Raw genomic sequence first — 22,159 nt, 5'->3', positions numbered from 1 at the left:
CGACCATATGAATCGCAGCACGCCAGGCCTCCCTGTCCATCACCAAGTCCCGGAGTTCACTCAGACTCACATCCATCGAGTCAGTGATGCCATCCAGCCATCTCATCCTCGGTTGTCCCCTTCTCCTCCTGCCCCCAATCCCTCCCAGCATCAAAGGCTTTTCCAATGGGTCAACTCTTTGCATGAGGTGGCCAAAGTACTGGAGTTTCAGCTTTAGCATCACTCCTTCCAAAGAAATCCCAGGGTTGATCTCCTTCAGAATGGACTGGTGGGATCTCCTTGCAGTCCAGGGGACTCTCAAGAGTCTTCTCCAACACCACAGTTCAAAAGCATCAATTCTTCAGCGCTCAGCCTTCTTTGCAGTCCAACTCTCACATCCATACATGACCACTGGAAAAATCATAGCCTTGACTAGATGGACCTTAGTCGGCAAAGTAATGTCTCTGCTTTTGAATATGCTATCTAGGTTGGTCATAACTTTTCTTCCAAGGAGTAAGCGTCTTTTAATTTCATGGCTACAATGACCATCTGCAGTGACTTTGGAGCCCCCCCAAATAAAGTCTGACACTGTTTCCACTGTTTCTCCATCTATTTCCCATGGAGTGATGGGACCGGATGCCATGATCTTCGTTTTCTGAATGTTGAGCTTTAAGCCAACTTTTTCACTCTCCTCTTTCACTTTCATCAAGAGGCTTTTTAGTTCCTCTTCAGTTTCTGCCATAAGGGTGGTGTCATCTGCATATCTGAGGTGACTGATATTTATCCTGGCAATCTTGATTCCAGCTTGTGTTTCTTCCAGTCCAGCGTTTCTCATGATGTACTCTGCATATAAGTTAAATAAGCAGGGTGACAATATACAGCCTTGATGTACTCCTTTTCCTATTTGGAACCAGTCTGTTGTTCCATGTCCAGTTCTAACTGTTGCTTCCTGACCTGCCTACAGATTTCTCAAGAGGCAGGTCAGGTGGTCTGTAGTCCCATCTCTTTCAGAATTGTGGTAGTCACAATGATTTCTCACAGTTGGACCTAAAATCTGCCTCATTATAACTTTATCCCATTAATCTTTGTTCTACTCTCTGGGCTGTACTAAATAATTAATTGCTTTCATTGGAGGAAATAAAAATAAAGTTTTTTTCTATTGGAATAATAAAAATACAAACATTTGGTTCTTGATCTTTTATGAGTTATTTTATTAACTGACCAATGTGTACCGTCTTAAAGACACCTGTACAATGATAGCCTTACTTCCTGTTCTTGTCTTTATTTTACCATTGTTTTGTCATAAATTATCTACTAAAGAGCAACTATGACTCTAGATAATCACAGCTTACCCCCAGATTGTTCTCCTCTGCAACTCTATTTGTGGTTTCCACTCCTGAGAGTATTTCCCTACAGATGTGATCATTGGGATTATTTCCTACCTTGCAAGAATTAACTATGTCATATTTCCATTTATGACATTTTTGCAGATTTGCAATTAAATGTTAATATTATAATTAATAATATCCATGACCAAGTGTTGTGGTTTCCTCTAGGACATGATATTCATGGGCTTCCCAGGTGGTGCAGTAGTAAAAAATCCACAAGAGATGCATTTTTGAACCTTAGGTTGGGAAGATTTCCTGAAGGAGAAAATAACAACAAACTCCAGTATTCTTGCTTGAAAAATCCCACAGACAGAGCAGCTTGGCAGGCTATAATCTATGGGGTTATAAAGAGCCAGATATAACTGAGCAAATGAGCATATACACAGACAATTTCGATTTCTTCATCCACTATTTCCTTAATCTGTTATAGTGACTGACAAAGACAGAAGTAACTAAATAAATAAATAAAAGAAATCTAACTTTTGGATGATATACCTTCATAAACCTCTACCTCGTCTTAAAAATGGAGGTACTTTCTCCCTTTGCCATATCACATTAAATAACTTTCTGTTATCTTAGTAGTGTCCTGGAGAAGGGAATGGAAACCCACTCCAGTATTCTTGCCTGAGAGTCCCATGGACAGAGGAGCCTGGCAGGCCCTAGTCCATGGGATCACAAAGAGTCAGACATGACTGATCGACTAACACGCACATTATCTGGTAGCGTACATAACAGTTTTGCTATGTATGTATTATTCTGTTCAGTTCAGTTACTCAGTTGTGTCCGACTCTTTGCAACCCCATGAACTGCATCATGCCAGGCTTCCCTGCCCATCACCAACTCCTGGAGTTTACCCAAACTCATGTCCATCGAGTCTCTAACACAATAGGGAAGTGTATAAGTTTTCACAGAATGCAGAATGAGATGTCCAACATTGACTTGGAAGTTGAGGTCACCTTCGTGGAAAGGGCATCATTGTAATGGAGCCAGAAAGAATTGAGTGGTTTTCAATATGGAAAAGAAGAAGTAGGTTGACTCATCCAAAAAAGTGAATGATATGACCAAAGGTAGAGTCACAGGTAATACAAATGTCTTTGAAGAAATTATGAAAAGTTGATGTTACTGAAGCCCCCATAACATGCAAATAAGGAATGAATAGAGTACAACTAGGATGACAGAAAACTGAGAACACTGAAAAGAAAGAAGCACACAAATAGGTTTTCTCCTGGGATGAAAAATGATTGTAAAGTTGAGTTGTCTATGCATGAAATGGCAAAGCCAGATAATGCTATATTATAGGATGCAGTTGTATCAAAGCATTAGAACAAATCTGAGAGTATTCAAATTTAAAATTCACCCCAATATAATACATATTATACATATAGTTATCACATTAAATTTTACCTTTGAGGCATTTACAATTGACCCTTGAACAACATGAGCTTGAACTGCACAAGTAAACTTATACAAGGATGTTTTTCTCTGATAAATGTTTTGGAAAATTCTCTGGAGATTTTCAAGAGCTTTCCTGGTGACTCAGAGGGTAAAGAATCTAACTGCAGTGTGGAAGGCCTGGGTTTGATTCCTGAGTTGGAAAGGACACCTGGAGAAGGGAATGGCTACCCATGCCAGTCTTCTTGCCTAAAGAATTCTATGGACAGAGGAGACTGGCGATCTGCAGTCCTTGGGGTCACAAAGAGTTGGACATGATTGAGTGACTAACACTTTTTATTTATTTAATTTTTAATTTTTATTTTTACTTTATTTTACTTTACAATACTGTATTGGTTTTGGCATACATTGACATGAATCTGCCACGGATGTACATGAGCTCCCAAACATGAACCCCCCTCCCACCTCCCACCCCACATCATCCCTCTGGATTATCCCCGTGCACCAGCCCCAAGCATCTTGCATCCCGCATCGAACAGAGACTGGCGATTCATTTCTTACATGATAGTATACATGTTTCAATGCCATTCTCCCAAATCATCCCACCCTCGCCCTCTCCCTCTGAGTCCAAAAGTCCGCTCAACACATCTGTGTCTCTTTTGCTGTCTTGCATACAGGGTCATCATTACCATCTCTCTAAATTCCATATATATGTGTTAGTATACTGTATTGATGTTTTTCTTTCTGGCTTACTTCACTCTGTATAATTGGCTCCAGTTTCATCCATCTCATTAGAACTGATTTAAATGTATTCTTTTTAATAGGTGAGTAATACTCCATTGTGTATATGTACCACAGCTTTCTTATCCATTCATCTGTTGATGGACATCTAGGTTGTTTCCATGTCCTGGCTATTATAAACAGTGCTGCGATGAACATTGGGGTACATGTGTCTCTTTCTATTCTGGTTTCCTCGGTGTGTATGCCCAGCAGTGGGATTGCCAGGTCATAAAGCAGTGTTGGTGGGAATGCAAACTAGTATAGCCACTATGGAAAACAGTGTGGAGATTCCTTAAAAAATTGCAAATAGAACTGCCTTATTTTTTTTTTTTTTTGGAGATTTTCAACAATTTTAAAAAAATATAGGACACAAACTGATTAGCCTAGAAATAGTGAAAATATTAAGAAAATGTTAGGTATGTCATAAATACTTAATATATACATAGATACTAGCCTATCCTTACATAGACATAAGATGAGAGATATTTAATGTTAAATTAATAATATTAGTTTACCATTTTATGACTCTGCTTTCAAAGAATTACATTATCACTCAGTATGCCTCTCTCATAACTGGAGAAACTGTGTATCAGCCTGCCATCACAAATAAGTGATTTTTTAAAAATATAACAGTGTTTCCAATGCTGAATTATGAGTATGACTGTAATACTATATGCGAGAAAACTTTTGTAACCATTCATTCATTAGTATTAATATATAAGTTAGGCTACCAAGAAGCAGCCATGTTTTTTACACAAAACTACCATGCATGCAAGTATGCTCAGTCATGTCCAACTCTTTGCAACTGCATGGACTGGAGCCACCAGGTTCCTACATCCATGGAATTTTCCAGGAAAAAATACTTAAGTAAGTTGCCATTTCCCACTTCAGGGATTGAACTTGCAGTCTCCTGCATTGACAGGAGGTTTCTTTTTACCAGTGTGCCAGCACCATAAAGTAAATATTTTGCTGCCTCTTCATTATCAATGCATGAATCATTACATTGGTAAATAAATATGAATCTTTTCACTTTACATTTTCATTTTTGATGTCTAGTGTTAGTAAAATGTGTAACATCAACAGTATTTTGTATTATATAAGAAGACTGAAGCGACTTAGTAGTAGTAGTAGTATATTGATGTCAGTATCTCACAGTAATGACAAACAGTTTATAAGCAAAACAAACTTCATACACAGATTTTGGGCTGCATGGGAATTAGCACTCCTATACCCTGTGTTTTTCTCGAGAGTGTGGAACACTGGTTACTAGTTCCCAGAGGCTGTGATAGATCTGTGATCAGCTACTTCTGGAGCCACAGAATAGCAAAGTGGCTACATTGCTGAGTTGGATGTAAGTCTGTTCTATTTCTGATGTTTAATTTTTCTATTTTTGTTTCTTTGTTTTAAAGAGAGAAAAGGCCAAGAGTAGAATCTGTTTAGAGAAAAATATTTACAAGATGAGTTGCTATAATAGGCTAGAATTTTAGTACAGTGCACTATGTAGTGTGCCCCATAGCTGAACATCAAAATTATGTTTCTCAAACAACAAACCACACTGATAGAGACATCGCTGATGAGTCCAGAGGGTGATGATACAAAGAGGATACTGCTGGTAAGTGAACAACTTTCTACTTGCTTGGGATTTGGTTTCAACCTTTATAGCTCAGAAAAGTCAATTTTCCTGGGCTCAGAAGAGGCTTGCTTCATGCATCCTCTCCCCAGGCTGCTGCTTGTTTTCAATTTTGCTTTTAGAAGAAGCTTTATGATTTCAATTTTATTGAATTTACCAAGGCTAGATTTATGGCCCAGGATGTGATCTATACTGGAGAAGGTTCCATGTGCACTTGAGAAAAAGGTGAAATTCATTGTTTTGGGGTGAAATGTCCTATAGATATCAATTAGGCCTAACTGGTCTATTGTATCATTTAAAGTTTGTGTTTCCTTGTTAATTTTCTGTTTAGTTGATGTATGGCAAAACCAATACAATATTGTAAAGTAATTAACCTCCAATTAAAATAAATACATTTATATTAAAAAAAATTCCACCTTAAGTATGGGTTTAAAAATTATAATAAAACTGCAAAATTTTTATAAAAAAAATAAAAAGAAGAAGAAGCTCTATGTTTGGCATAAATGGATGAACCCTGGAAAATGTAATATCAAAGGCAAAGTTCAGGAAAGGAACAGAGCCTCACAGACTCCACCTTCTTTCATATTATCCCAGCACTCTAGCCTCTAGGTAATGTCAGAGGATTTATTATCTCAATTAAAGTTTGAACAGAAGTGGTATATCCCTGCCATTCTAAGCCAATTGGGAAGTGATGTGACGTTGTTCATCACTTTCCTTCTTGCATCTGTTTGTGTGTAAACAGGCCTCCAACAAGGGCAGAGCTCTAAGATGGGAACTAATGTGAACTCACACATTCTCTTTGAGGAGGTGCACAAACATAAGTTCCACACTGCATTTAATGAGTGAGAAATAAAGCTTTCTTTTGCTTGATTACTGAAATATAGTTTACACTGAATAATAAACTCAAAATAAAATAATCCAAAAATTATGAAAAATTCAGCCTTATTTGTAACTTCTTGATACTTACAGTAAGAATGCCACCACAAAAGGGAGTGAGTGTTCATTCATTTCTTCACTCATTTTGTGATGGTTGAGCTGGAGCTTACTGGAGTCTTTATAACAGTCAGGAGGTCAAGGAATGACCTCCTGAAATGATTTAGACTCCAGAAACGATTTTGAGAAACAAAAAGTTTGTTTAGGAAATCATTGGTTAATTTAACCACAAAGAGATATACATCTTATTACTATATTAAAACTCAAATCTCAAGTAAAACAAACTTTACTGAATTCATTTATTATTTCTAATAGTTTTTTTTGGGGGGGGGGCAGAGACAGGGTTTCCTATATATGGTATTCTGTCATCTGCAAATAGTGACAATTTTAATTCTTCCCTTCGTAATTGGATGACTTTAATTTCTTTTTTCTTGTCTGATTGCTGTAGCTAGGACTTCCAATACCATGTTAAAGAAGTGGTGAGAGTGGGAACCCTGGTCTTGTTCCTGATTTTAGAGGAAATGGCTGTTAGCTTTTCAACATTGAATATGATGTTAACTGCTGGTTTAACAAAAATGGCTTTTATTAAATTGAAATATATTCCCCATATACCAACTTTGATGAGAGTTTTTTTTATCATGAATGGATGTTGAATGTTATCAAATGCCCTTTCTGCATATATTGAGATGATCATGTGATTTTCATCTTTCCTATTGCTAATGTGGTATATAACATTGATTTAGTTGTGAATATTGAATCATCCTTGCATCTCTAGAATAAATCTATTAAAACAGTTGATACTGGCACAAACACTGGCACATAGATCAATGAGGCAGAATAGAGAACCTGGAAATGAACCCACACACCTATGGTTAATTAAGCTGACAAAGAAAACAAGAAATGTGATATAGAAAAGGAAATATATTTAATAAGTGGTCTGTGAAAACATAACAGTTACATTTAAAAGAATGAGATTAAAATGTTTCCTTACATCATATACAAAAATAAACTAAAAAAGAAATTAAAAACCTAAATGTAAAGCCTGAAACTATAAAACTCCTAGAAGAGAACACAGAAAAAACACTTTTCATATAAATTATAGCAATAGTTTGTTGATCTGTCCTTTAAGACAAAGAAATAAAAACAAAAATAAACAAACGGGACCTAATTAAACTTAAAAGCTTTTGGATAACAAAGGAAACAATTTAAAAAAGACAATCTACTGAATGAGAGAAAATATTTACAAATGTTATTGTCAATAAGAATTTAATATCCAAATTAAACAATCCATACAACTAATTAAAAAAATAACAAATAACCCAATCCAAAAAAATGGGCAAAAAGACATAAATAGACATTTTTCAAAGAAGACATACAGATGGTTAATAGACACATGAAAAAGTACTCAACATTTCTAATTACTAGAGCAATGCTGATCAAAACCACAATGAGATATCAGTTTATGCCTGTCAGAATGTCAAATCACCAAAACGTGTACAAGCAACAAATGGTAGAGATGACGTGCAGTAAAGGGAGCCCTCTTGCACTGTCGGTGGGAATGTACACTGGTGCAGCCACTATGGAGGTTTCTCAAAAAACTAAAGATAGAGCCACTATATGATCCAGCAATCCCACTCCTGGGTATGTATCTGAAAAAATGAAAACACTAACTCAAAACATGCACGCCTATGTCCATATAAGCACTATTTATAATAGTCATAATATGGACGTGACCTAACTATCCATCAAGAGATGAATGGATAAAGAAAATTAGATATCACAGACAGAGAAACCTAACTTATGATTACCAAGGGGGGAAGGTGATGGGGAGGGATAAACTGTGAGACTGGAATCGACATATACACACCACTGTATATAAAATAGCAAGCTAATAAGGACCTATTGTAGCACAGAGAACTCTTCTCAATACTCTGTAATGAGTAATATGGGAAGAGAATCTAGAAGAGAGTGGATATATGTATGTGTGTGACTGATTCACTCTGTTTTACAACAGAAACTAACACACATTTTAAATGAACTGTATTCCAATAAGGGCTTCCCTGGTGGCTCAGACAGGAAATATAAAAAAATAAATTAAAAAAGAATCTGCCTGCAATGCGAGAGACCTAGGTTCAATAACTGGGTTGGGAAGATCTTCTGGAGAAGGGAATGACAACTCACTTCAGTATTCATGCCTGAAGAATCTCATGGACCAAGGAGCCTGGTGGGCTACAGTCCATAGGGTCACAAAGAGTTGGACTTAGCACAAGCACGTACTCCAATAAATTTTTTTTAAAAAGAAGATGAAGTATATACATACAATGGAATATTACTCAGGCATAAAAAAGAATAAAATTCTGCCATATACAACAGTGTGTCTGGATCTTAAGAATGTTGTGCTTAGCAAAATGTCAGACTGAGAAGGACAAATGATTTATATTATCACTTATATGAGAAACCTTAAAAACAAAGCTAATAAATGACTATAACAACACAAATAAGCTCTCAAATATAGAGAATAAACTACTAGATACCAATGGGAGGGTGGATGGGAGAACAGACTGGATAAGGGTAGGGGATTAAGAGGTACAAACTACTATGTATAAAATAGATAAGCAGCAAAGACATATTGCACAGAAAAGGGAACTCTATCATTATTTTATGATAACTTTAAATGGAATACAATCTATGAAAATATTGAATGACTATACTGTATGCCTAAAAGTAATATATTGTAAATACTACACATGAAACTAACACAGAATTTTAAGTCAGCTATACTTCAATAAAAAAATTTAAAAAATAAAATAAAATAAGATTGAAATCTATCCCTTAATAGAAAAGTTTGATACAAGAATTTTTTTCTAAGAATTTTATTTCTTTTTGAAGATCTCTGTAAATTGAATCAAGGCAAAAAGAACATTTGAAAAACAATAATATAAACATAGAATTCTTGAAATTAAAAACTATAGCTTCACTAAATTTGTAGACAATTATTCTACTCCTCTAAATTTACCCTTGCCTGGAGAATCCCAGGGACAGAGGAGCCTGGTGGGCTGCCAACTATGGAGTCACACAGAGTCAGACATGACTGAAGTGACTTACAGCAGCAGCAGCAAATTTACACTTAGTTTATTTTTATTATACTAATTTAGTATTTTCCTCATTTCATGTGCTGACATGTTGTGGCCACAAAAAATGTGTCTGTAGACTAGAATTTGAAAGGTGAATTGTGGATACATTATGTCAATATTGGTTTTCTCCACCAGAATAAACTCTAGAGAGGAAATTAGTCCTCAGACATAATACTTTCACCATTAAAGAACTGGAAAAGGATTTCTGGAACTGAAAATAGACAAATTTAACATAAAATGTGATTGGAAGGAGACTAGAAGTAAATTTATTCTTCTTCAATACACAATAGATTTTCAGGGAAGAACATAGTCACATAACAAAGAAAGCAAGCTTCCCTCTCTCCCCCTCACCTGATGCCCAATGGATCTTTCAGAATGTCTTTGTTACTGCTTCCAGCCTGTGCTATGAGTTTTCAGTTCAGTTCAGTCGCTCAGTTGTGTCCAACTTTTTGCGACCCCATGAACTGCAGCACGCCAGGCCTCCCTGTCCATCACCAACTCCCGGAGTCCACCCAAACCCATGTCCATCGAGTCAGTGATGCCATCTTGCCATCTCATCCTCTGTTGTCCCCTTCTTCTGCCCTCAATCTTTCCCAGCATCAAGGTCTTTTCAAATGAGTCAGCTCTTCGCATCAGGTGGTCAAAGTATTGGAGTTTCTGCTTCAACATCAGTCCTTTCAAAAAACACCCAGGACTGTGGGTTTTAACAGAAAAAAATAAAATCAAGAGCTGGGAGGATGCTAAGAATAATCTCACCTAACATTCTCTTTCCAACAGTTTACAACATGCATCACTTTTAGATGGTACTGGCTAGTAATGCAAACTTTATAATCATTATTACTGTCTTGTTATTTGTTTGCTACTTAGTTGCTAATTTCTTTGTACAAATACATTTTTGTTCTTAAGGAAATTTTGAAGAAATGATGCCAAGAGCCTTGGTTCCCAGCTTTCTCTAAAAAAAATTGACTCTATAGTGATTGCTGGAGCTTAATGGAGCCCTCATTTTATTAAAATTTTTAGTTTACACAATTCTATATTTCAAGCTCACCAAGCAAATAGAGTCCTCTGGAGTTTACTGATTGCTCAAGTTAATACACAAACATCTTGAATTAACTTTATATTGGATAATAGAAAACCATTTAGTACAATTTAGGATCTTATTAACCAATAAAAATAGATGTAATATACTTAGAAACAGAGTTTTATTAGTCAAATAGATTAAATTGGCCCCAAATGTATTTGTTTGTTTATTTGTTTTGGAGAAGAATTTAAATAGCGGAGGATACTGTTGAAGTGTTTATACTAAGTGTCCTGCTTTCAGGACTGTGAAGAGTTCATGTTTTAGGTTACCCAGCCCTGCATTCGCTTTCCCCTTATTCACCTGAAGAGGGCTTTAGTTTCTTACTGTTCTGAAATCAGTGTGACTTCCCACATTCCCTGCATATTCTGTAGTAGGATATTTGAGAACTCATTATTGAAATTTTGTTAGGTACAATCGGAATGAACTACCTCCTCCGTATTAACCAGGTAGCCTTTAGGTGTTCGTGATGAGAATTAGGAAGGGAGATAAAAAGGAAGACCCACAGCATTTTAGCAGACTTTCAGGTCCTGTTCATCATGATATGTTACAATAACAAGAGGAGAAACAGTTTCATCTCAATGAGAATGTGAGAATGAAGCTTTTCAAAATGGAAGCAACAGGTTTGCTGGTAGGTTTTCATTGTAGTGGAGACATAATTGCGTCTCCACAATCACAGATGCAATTGTGAAAAACTTTACATTGCGGACAGGTGTGAAGGTTTCTGTATATTTGGAAATGTTTGTTCATTTCTTTTGGTTGAGTATGAGGTAGTAAATACTTTACTGCCATGATGTGAGCCATCCCACTTCATATATAATTTTTGTACCAGTGCTATCTTCCCTCAGTATCTGCAGGTGGTTGAATTTAGGAACCACTGAAAATACCACGTGGATGCTGAGTCTTTTAAGTCAGCCCTCTAAGAGCTGACTCATTTTAAAAGACCCTGATGCTGCAAAAGATTGAGGGCAGGAGGAGAAGAGGGCAACAGAGGATGAGATGGTTGGATGGTATCACCAACTCAGTGGACATGGGTTTGGGTAGACTCCAGGAGTTGGTGATGGACAGTTTGGCTTGGTGTGCTGCAGTTCATGGGGTTGCAAAGAGTCAGACGGGACTGAGTGATTGAACTGAACTTTCTGTATCTGTGGAATCTGTAGCCATAGATTCAACCAACTATGGATCATAAATATCATAGTACAGGTAATTAAAAACAATCACATGTAAGTAGACACGTGCCAATCAAAACTGTGTTGTTCAAGGGTCAACTGTTATACATTTTTTGGTGCTCTGGATACTGCTGCTGCTGAGTCACTTCAGTTGTGTCCGATTCTTTGTGACCTTATGGACAGTAGCCTGCCAGGCTCCTGTGTCCTTGGGGATTCTCCAGGCAAAAATGCTGGAGTGGGTTGCCATGCCCTCTTCTAGAGGATCTTCCCAACCCAGCAATAGAACCAGTGTCTCTTACATCTCCTGCTCTGGCAGGCAGGTTCTTTACCACTCATGCCACCTGGGAAGCCCTACCTGGTTACAAAATTAAATGTAATGCCTTAGTCTTGAATGCTATAGAGAAAAGTTGAGATCTGTGATTCTCAACATTTTTGGCCTCAGGAACCCTCTACCTTCAAAAATTTATTGAGGACCTCCCAAAGCTTGTGCTTGTATGAATTATATCTACCAATATTTACTGATTAAAAAGTAAAGCTTAGAAACTTTTAACAATGACAAAATTCACAAGCACATATTCCAATTGAACAATGATGTGTTTAATATTTCATGTCACCTCTGGCAGAAGCAACAGAGCCATTGTAGGAGGATGAGAGCAAAGGCATGACATTCTAAACATTAAATATCTATTAATAATACTTTGCTAAATGGTTTTAAAGAGAGCGAATGAGAATAACAATGACTACTGTGATCATAAGAATAGTTTTTGAATTTACAACCCCTGGAGAGATCACAAGGATCCCTGAGGCATCTGTAAACCACATTTTGCAAACAGATGTTCCAGACTAGGGTATAAAAAGCTTTCCATACAGAATTGAGACATATTTTGGCAATGAAATTAAGTGACATGATATTATGGTTTAAGGTGTATGTGCATATAATATATATTGATATGTACATAATGATGTACGTGTGTGTGTGTGTGTGTATGTGTGTATGTGTGTATGTGTATGGCTTCCCTGGTGGCTCAGATGGTAAAATAGTCTGCTTGCAGTGCAGGAGACCGAGGTTCCATCCCTGGGTTGGGAAGATCCCTTGGCAAAGGGAATGTCAACCCACTCTAGTATCCTTGCCTGGAGAATTCCATGGACAAAGGAGCATAACAAGGCTGCAGAACATGAGACTGCAAAGAGTCAGATGTGACTGAGCAACTAACACTTTCACTTTCATTTTGTAGATTTATTTACATATTTTAATTTATATATATTTAATATATATATATAATGATGATACTATTCTAATGGCAGAAAGTGAATAGGATCTAAAGAATCTCTTGATGAGGATAAAAGAGCAGAATGAAAAAGCTGGCTTAAAAATCAACATTAAAAACTCCAAGATGATGGCAACCAGTCCCATCATTTCATGGCAAATAAAAGGGGAAAAAGTGGAAGCAGTGACAGACTTTATTTTCTTGGGCTCCAAAATCACCATAGGCTGTGACTGCAGCCATGAAATTAAAAGATGCTTGCTCCTTGGAAGGAAAGCTATGACAAACCTAGACAGTATATTAAAAAGCAGAGACATCACTTTGCCAACAAAGGTCTGTACACTCAAAGCTATAGTTTTTCCAGTAGTCATGTATGGATGTGAGAGTTGGACCATAAAGAAGGCTCAATGCTGAAGAACTGATGCTTTCAAATTGGTGCTGGAGAAGGCTTTTGAGAGCCCCTTGGACAGCAAAGAGATCAAATCAGTCAATCCTAAAGCTAATCAACCCAGAATATTCATTGGAAGGACTGATGTTGAAGCTGAAGCTCCAATACTTTGGCTACCTGATGCAAAGAGCCAAACTCATTGGAAAAGACCCTGATGCTGGGAAAGACTGAGGGCAAGAGGAGAAGAGCGTGGCAGGGGATGAGATGGTTAGATAGTATCACCGACACAGTGGATGTGAATTTGAGCCAACTCTGGGAGATAGTGGAGGGCATAGGAGTCTAATGTACTTCAGTTCATGGGTTGCAAAGAGTCAGACATGGCTTAGTGACTAAACAGCAATATATATAATGGTGTGTGTATATATTTTTAAGTGATGTGGTGATTGGGTCTCAGGGCACAAGGGCCTAGAAATCACCCCAGTGGTGTCATCTTGCCAATAGGAAGCTTTTACTCCAGTTTTCATACAGACAAAACATTCTCTGAGTTAAATATAAATCAATTTTTCTGAAATAATTTTACTTGAGGTATAATTGACATGTAAGTTTCATATGTATAACATAGGAATTCAATATTCATATATGTTACAAAATAATCATAACAGTAAATCTAATTAACATCTATCAGAAGATATAGTTACAATTTTTTTCTTATTATGAGAACTTTTAAGATACTTTCTTAGCAGCTTTCAAGTATACAATACAGAATTGTTAGCTATAGTCACCATGCTGTACATTACATCCTCACAGCATTTATTTTATGCTTGGAAGTTTGTACAATTCAATTACCTTAACCCTTTCACCCACCTCCATCTCCCACCACCTCTGGCCACCACCAATCTGTTCTCTATGTCTGTGAGCCTGTGATCTTTTTTGTTTGTTTGTTTATTTATTTGTTTTTAAATTACACAAATAAATGAGATCACATCATATAAAAACCTAAACTGTTTTAAACAAGTACTGTTTTAAACAATCTCTATCACTTTGATTACCACATCTTTTGGGTTTTCCAAAAAGAAGCAGATTTTGATGAATTTCCCAAATGCTCCAATACAACAGCATCCAGATCTCCCTTCAATCTTAAGTGTTCTTTCATAAACAAGCAAAGCAAAGCAGGACAAGTAAACAAAGAACTGTACAGAACCATGTACTGCCTACATGATTATCAGTGTGTGTTATATCAGGGATGAAGCTTCTCACTCCTACTTCCTTCGTAAGTGAAGTTGCTCAGTCATGTCTGACTCTATGCGACCCCATGGACTGTAGCCTACCAGGCTCCTCTGTCCATGGGATTTTCCAGGCAATATTACTGGAGTGGATTGCCATTTCCTTCTCCAAGGGATCTTCCTAACCTAGGGCTCGAACCCTGGTCTCCCGCATTGTAGACAGACGCTTTACCATCTGAGCCACCAGGGAAGTAATTACAGCTGGTACTTAACATAGAGTTGACAGTTACAAATGCTTCTCTTAGTAGACATAGTGGTATATTGTGGAAGAATAAAAATTCAGATGTATTTTAGTAAAGAAGATGCAAGGTTGCTAAGTCACTTCATTGTTGTCTGACTCTTTGTGACCCTATGGATTGTAAGCTGCCAGGCTCCTCTGTCCGTGGGATTGTCCAGGCAAGAATCTTTCCAACTCAGGGATCGAACCTGGGTCTCATGCTTCCTGCATGAGTTCTTCTTTTTTTTTTTTAATTTTTATTTTTACTTTATTTTACTTTTACAATACTGTATTGGTTTTGCCATACATTGACATGAATCCATCACTGGTGTACATGTGTTCCCAAACATGAAACCCCCTCCCACCTCCCTCCCCATAACATCTCTCTGGGTCATCACTGTGCACCAGCCCCAAGCATGCTGTATCCTGCGTCAGACATAGACTGGCGATTCGATTCTTACATGACAGTATACATGTTAGAATGCCATTCTTCCAAATCATCCCACCCTCTCCCTCTCCCTCTGAGTCCAAAAGTCCGTTATACACATCTGTGTCTTTTTTGCTGTCTTGCATACATGGTCGTCATTGCCATCTTTCTAAATTCCATATATATGTGTTAGTATACTGTATTGATGTTTTTCTTTCTGGCCTACTTCACTCTGTATAATTGGCTCCAGTTTCATCCATCTCATCAGAACTGATTCAAATGTATTCTTTTTAACGGCTGAGTTATACTCCATTGTGTATATGTACCACAGCTTTCTTATCCATTCATCTGCTGATGGACATCTAGGTTGTTTCCATGTCCTGGCTATTATAAACAGTGCTGCGATGAACATTGGGGTACATGTGTCTCTTTCAATTCTGGTTTCCTCGGTGTGTATGCCCAGAAGTGGGATTGCTGGGTCATAAGGTAGTTCTATTTGCAATTTTTTAAGGAATCTCCACACTGTTCTCCATAGTGGCTGTACTAGTTTGCATTCCCACCAACAGTGTAGGAGGGTTCCCTTTTCTCCACACCCTCTCCAGCATTTATTGCTTGCAGATTTTTGGATCGTAGACATTCTAACTGGTGTGAAGTGGTACCTCATTGTGGTTTTGATTTGCATTTCCCTAATAATGAGTGATGTTGAGCATCTTTTCATGGGTTTGTTAGCCATCTGCATGTCTTCTTTGGAGAAATGTCTATGTAGTTCTTTGGCCCATTTTTTGATTGGGTCGTTTATTTTTCTGGAATTGAGCTGCATAAGTTGCTTGTATATTTTTGAGATTAGTTGTTTGTCAGTTGCTTCATTTGCTATTATTTTCTCCCATTCAGAAGGCTGTCTTCTCACCTTGCTTATATTTTCCTTTGTTGTGCAGAAGCTTTTAATTTTAATTAGATCCCATTTGTTTATTTTTGCTTTTATTTCCAGAATTCTGGGAGGTGAATCATAGAGGATCCTGCTGTGATTCATGTCGGAGAGTGTTTTGCCTATGTTCTCCTCTAGGAGTTTTACAGTTTCTGGTCTTACATTTAGATCTTTAATCCATTTTGAGTTTATTTTTGTGTGCAATGTTAGAAAGTGATCTAGTTTCATTCTTTACAAGTGGTGGACCAGTTTTCCCAGCACCACTTGTTAAAGAGATTGTCTTTTCTCCATTGTATATTCTTGCCTCCTTTGTCAAAGATAAGGTGTCCATATGTGTGTAGATTTATCTCTGGGCTTTCTATTTTGTTCCATTGATCTATATGTCTGTCTTTGTGCCAGTACCATACTGTCTTGATGACTGTGGCTTTGTAGTAGAGGCTGAAGTCAGGCAAGTTGATCCCTCCAGTTCCATTCTTCTTTCTCAAGATTGCTTTGGCTATTCGAGGTTTCTTGTATTTCCATACAAATCTTGAAGTTATTTGTTCTGGTTCTGTGAAAAATATGGCTGGTAGCTTGATAGGGATTGCATTGAATTTGTAAATTGCTTTGGGTAGTATACTCATTTTCACTATATTGATTCTTCTGATCCATGAACATGGTATATTTCTCCATCTATTAGTGTCCTCTTTGATTTCTTTCACCAGTGTTTTATAGTTTTCTATATATAGGTCTTTCGTTTCTTTAGGTAGATATATTCCTAAGTATTTTATTCTTTTCATTGCAATGGTGAATGGAATTGTTTCCTTAATTTTTTTTCCTACTTTCTCATTATTAGTGTATAGGAATGCAAGGGATTTCTGTGTGTTGATTTTATATCGTGCAACTTTACTATATTCATTGATTAGCTCTAGTAATTTTCTGGTGGAGTCTTTAGGGTTCTCTATGTAGAGGATCATGTCATCTGCAAACAGTGAGAGTTTTACTTCTTCTTTTCCAATTTGGATTCCTTTTATTTCTTTTTCTGCTCTGATTGCTATGGCCAAAACTTCCAGAACTATGTAGAATAGTAGCGGTGAACGTGGGCACCCTTGTCTTGTTCCTGACTTTAGGGGAAATGCTTTCAATTTTTCACCATTGAGGATAATGTTTGCTGTGGGTTTGTCATAGATAGCTTTGATTATGTTGAGGTATGTTCCTTCTACTCCTGCTTTCTGGAGAGTTTTTATCATAAATGGATGTTGAATTTTGTCAAAGGCCTTCTCTGCATCTATTGAGATAATCATATGGCTTTTATTTTTCAATTTGTTAATGTGGTGAATTACATTGATTGATTTGCAGATATTGAAGAATCCTTGCATCCCTGGGATAAAGCCCACTTGGTCATGGTGTATGATCTTTTCAATGTGTTGTTGGATTCTGATTGCTAGAATTTTGTTGAGAATTTTTGCATCTATGTTCATCAGTGATATTGGCCTGTAGTTTTCTTTTTTTGTGACATCTTTGTCAGGTTTTGGTATTAGGGTGATGGTGGCCTCGTAGAATGAGTTTGGTAGTTTACCTTCCTCTGCAATTTTCTGGAAGAGTTTGAGGAGGATAGGTGTTAGCTCTTCTCGAAATTTTTGGTAGAATTCAGCTGTGAAGCCGTCTGGACCTGGGCTTTTGTTTGCTGGAAGATTTCTGATTACAGTTTCAATTTCCGTGCTTGTGATGGGTCTGTTAAGATTTTCTATTTCTTCCTGGTTCGGTTTTGGAAAATTGTACTTTTCTAAGAATTTGTCCATTTCTTCCACGTTGTCCATTTTATTGGCATATAACTGCTGATAGTAGTCTCTTATGATTCTTTGTATTTCTGTGTTGTCTGTTGTGATCTCTCCATTTTCATTTCTAATTTTATTGATTTGATTTTTCTCTCTTTGCTTCTTGATGAGTCTGACTAATGGTTTGTCAATTGTATTTATCCTTTCAAAGAACCAGCTTTTGGCTTTGTTGATTTTTGCTATGGTCTCTTTTGTTTCTTTTGCATTTATTTCTGCCCTAATTTTTAAGATTTCTTTCCTTCTACTAACTCTAGGGTTCTCCAATTCTTCCTTTTCTAGTTGCTTTAGGTGTAGAGTTAGGTTATTTCTTTGGCTTTTTTCTCGTTTCCTGAGGTATGCCTGTATTGCTATGAACTTTCCTCTTAGCACTGCTTTTATAGTGTCCCACAGGTTTTGGGTTGTTGTGTTTTCATTTTCATTCGTTTCTATGCATATTTTGATTTCTTTTTTGATTTCTTCTGTGATTTGTTGGTTATTCAGAAGTGTGTTGTTCAACCTCCATATGTTGGAATTTTTAATAGTTTTTGTCCTGTAATTGAGATCTAATCTTAATGCATTATGGTCAGAAAAGATGCTTGGAATGATTTTGATTTTTTTGAATTTATCAAGTTTAGATTTATGGCCCAGGATGTGATCTATCCTGGAGAATGTTCCATGAGCACTTGAGAAAAAGGTGAAATTCATTGTTTTGGGGTGAAATGTCCTATAGATATCAATTAGGTCTAACTGGTCTAATGTATCATTTAAAGTTTGCGTTTCTTTGTTGATTTTCTGTTTAGTTGATCTGTCCATAGGTGTGAGTGGGGTATTAAAGTCTCCCACTACTATTGTGTTATTGTTGATTTCCCCTTTCATACTTGTTAGCATTTGTCTTACATATTGCGGTGCTCCTATATTGGGTGCATATATATTTATAATTGTTATATCTTCTTCTTGGATTGATCCTTTGATCATTATGTAGTGGCCTTCTTTGTCTCTTTTCACAGCCTTTGTTTTAAAGTCTATTTTATCGGATATGAGTATTGCCACTCCTGCTTTCTTTTGGTCTCTATTTGCATGGTATATCTTTTTCTAGCCCTTCACTTTCAGTCTGTGTGTGTCCCTTGTTTTGAGGTGGGTCTCTTGTAAGCAGCATATAGAGGGGTCTTGTTTTGTATCCATTCGGCCAGTCTTTGCCTTTTGGTTGAGGCATTCAACCCATTTACGTTTAAGGTAATTATTGATAAGTATGATCCCATTACCATTTAATTTATTGTTTTGGGTTTGGGTTTATACACCCTTTTGTGTTTCCTGTCTAGAGAATATCCTTTAGAATTTGTTGGAGAGCTGGTTTGGTGGTGCTGAATTCTCTCAGCTTTTGCTTGTCTGTAAAGCTTTTGATTTCTCCTTTGTATTTGAATGAGATCCTTGCTGGGTACAGTAATCTGGGCTGTAGGTTATTTTCTTTCATCACTTTAAGTATGTCTTGCCATTCCCTCCTGGCCTGAAGAGTTTCTATTGAAAGATCAGCTGTTATCCTTATGGGAATCCCCTTGTGTCTTATTTGTTGTTTTTCCCTTGCTGCTTTTAATATTTGTTCTTTGTGTTTGATCTTTGTTAATTTGATTAATATGTGTCTTGGGGTGTTTCGCCTTGGGTTTATTCTATTTGGAACTCTCTGTGTTTCTTGGACTTGGGTGATTATTTCCTTCCCCATTTTAGGGAAGTTTTCAACTGTTATCTCCTCAAGGATTTTCTCATGATCTTTCTTTCTGTCTTCTTCTTCTGGGACTCATAATTCGAATGTTGGAGCATTTCATATCGTCCTGGAGGTCTCTGAGATTGTCCTCATTTCTTTTAATTCGTTTTTCTTTTTTCCTCTCTGATTCATTTATTTCTACCATTCTATCTTCTATTTCACTAATCCTATCTTCTGCCTCCGTTATTCTGCTATTTGTTGCCTCCAGAGTGTTTCTGATCTCATTTATTGCATTATTCATTATATATTGACTTTTTAATTTCTTCTAGGTCCTTGTTAAACCTTTTCTTTACCACTATGCCACCAGGGAAGCCCATAAAAAAGATACTGCATGGTTAAATAAGTCAACTTACTCAAATTACAATTTTAGAACCAAACTTTAACTTTGGTGCACCCGGTTGCATTTGGTTATATGAAATTAATGTGTATATGTGTAAAGCTCATTAAATTCATGTACAAACAAGAAACATTTACTTTTAATTAAAAATGTTCATCAATACACAGGCTTCTGGTTAGAAAATGTGTTTTTAACTCAATTTTCTCTCATAAAAATATTATGTCATTTCAGGTATAACATTTCAATATATGTATATATTGAAAGTGTTTCAATATACTCAAATTAACAATGTGAATTTTTAATATTCCAAAAATATTAAAATATTTATTATATATTTAATAATCAATATTAGAAAGGAAAAAATTTGTTTTCTCTACTCAATAAAGTGAAAATTTTAACCATTAGATTGAATAATACAGATTAAAAGTGAGTTCTTTCTGTGTCTGTCTCCATCTCTGTCTCTGTGTGTCCATATTCCTTCCTACCTGTCTTCTGGATGAAGGGTTTATGGAAAAACTCAACTGCTCACTTTTTGAGAGATCTAAAATTATTTCAAAATAAAAGTCAAAGAAAAAGTATTAACACAGTCAGCTTTAATAATAATGTTGACTATAAACAATCTATAAGAATATTTTCTGAAATAATATTTAAGATATTTGAAATAAAATCTGTGTATAAAGCAAGGAATTGATATAACTGTGTGATGACATGCTGCTACTGCTGCTGCTAAGTTGCTTCAGTTGGACATGACTTCAGACTGCAGCCCCACCAGGCTCCGCTGTCCCTGGGATTCTCCAGGCAAGAACATTGGAGTGGGTTGCCATTTCCTTCTCTAGTGCATGAAAGTGAAGTCAGTCAGTTGTGTCCGACTCTTCGCAACCCCATGGATTGCAGCCTACCAGGCTCCTCCGTCCATGGGATTTTCCAGGCAAGAGTACTGGAGTGGGTTGCCTTTGCCTTCTCTGGTACACGATTTATTAAATGAAAGATACCATCAAAGAGTTGCATGGCATCAGTTAAATTACATATAAATATGCAAATTTATGGAAAAGGAAATGGCAACCCACTCCAGTATTCTTGCCTGGGAAATTCCATGTACAGAGGAGTCTGGTAGATCACAAAGAATCAGACATGACTGAGCATGACACAATGCACATTTATGCATGAACCAAGTAGGGTTTCTCAGTAAAATGTGTATGTGGCTGTCTCTCTATGTTTGACTTGCAAATAGTGATTTCTTCTTTCTTTTTCCTTTTGTTTTCTTATGATTTTCCAAGTTGGGCATGCATTAATTCTACAATTAAAAACTTAAACTAATTCCCTAAGATTGGCTGAAGAAGAAGAATTAACTCTAAGAAGTTAATGCAAGGAAAAATTACCTCTGATCATATTCAGATTAAGGCAGACTAAATATTGTAGTGCATTATAGGAAGAGTATATAGCTTTATTTAATGAACATTCTTTTACACAACAGTTTATTCCAAACTCTAAAGTTTCCTGAGGAATAGCTAAAGTCCCATAAAGACAGTTATGTTTATTTAGAAGCTTATTTCTGATACTGACTTTTCATCTTAGTCAAAGACAGACATTTGTCCTTTCAGTAGATCACTGACTCTGGGATAGAATCCTGAAACAGTGTCCTTGCTATTGATGTTTTAAACATGAATCCAAGTTTTTTGATATGGTATTATTTAATGTGACCATGGGTTCCTCATTTCTGGGGTATTTCCATATAACATCTTACATACTGTATTTAAAAACTAAAATCTCATCCTAGACCTAAAATTACTTTCAAACAAATTCGTTGGCACCACAAGCTATTTTAGTGCAATCTCTCTAACAACACATTTTTAAGTGTTTCAAAATACTATTCACTTTTATTTAATAGATGCAAGTGTATATACAGGTGTCCTTTTTGAGAGAGCACTGATATATAAATTCAAGTCTATCTACATTTGAAAGGGTTTCTAATTTCATTTCAGAAAGGCCTTAGTGATTTTAATAGATTGATAGATTATCACTTTTATAAAAATTATAGCTAGGCAAAAGTGTAATGTAGTCTATCTCACTTTAAAATTTCAATGTCAGTAGCTAGTAACTAGATTTTTTTTTTTTTTGGTCACTGTCATTCAAAGTTAAAAAAAAAAAAGTAGTTTAGTAGATGCAGTTTTGACAGCCAAAATAACAGGTTTGGACAAATGTCTCAAACTTCATGTGATTTCCTGAGCAATCTTTCTCCTGTCTTCAAGAGTGAAGGAGAATTTTTTAGGACAGACGTC

Source organism: Ovis aries, chromosome 17 (assembly GCF_016772045.2).
Source record: "Ovis aries strain OAR_USU_Benz2616 breed Rambouillet chromosome 17, ARS-UI_Ramb_v3.0, whole genome shotgun sequence".
NCBI lineage: Eukaryota > Metazoa > Chordata > Mammalia > Artiodactyla > Bovidae > Ovis > Ovis aries.
This window is presented reverse-complemented; position numbering follows the sequence as displayed.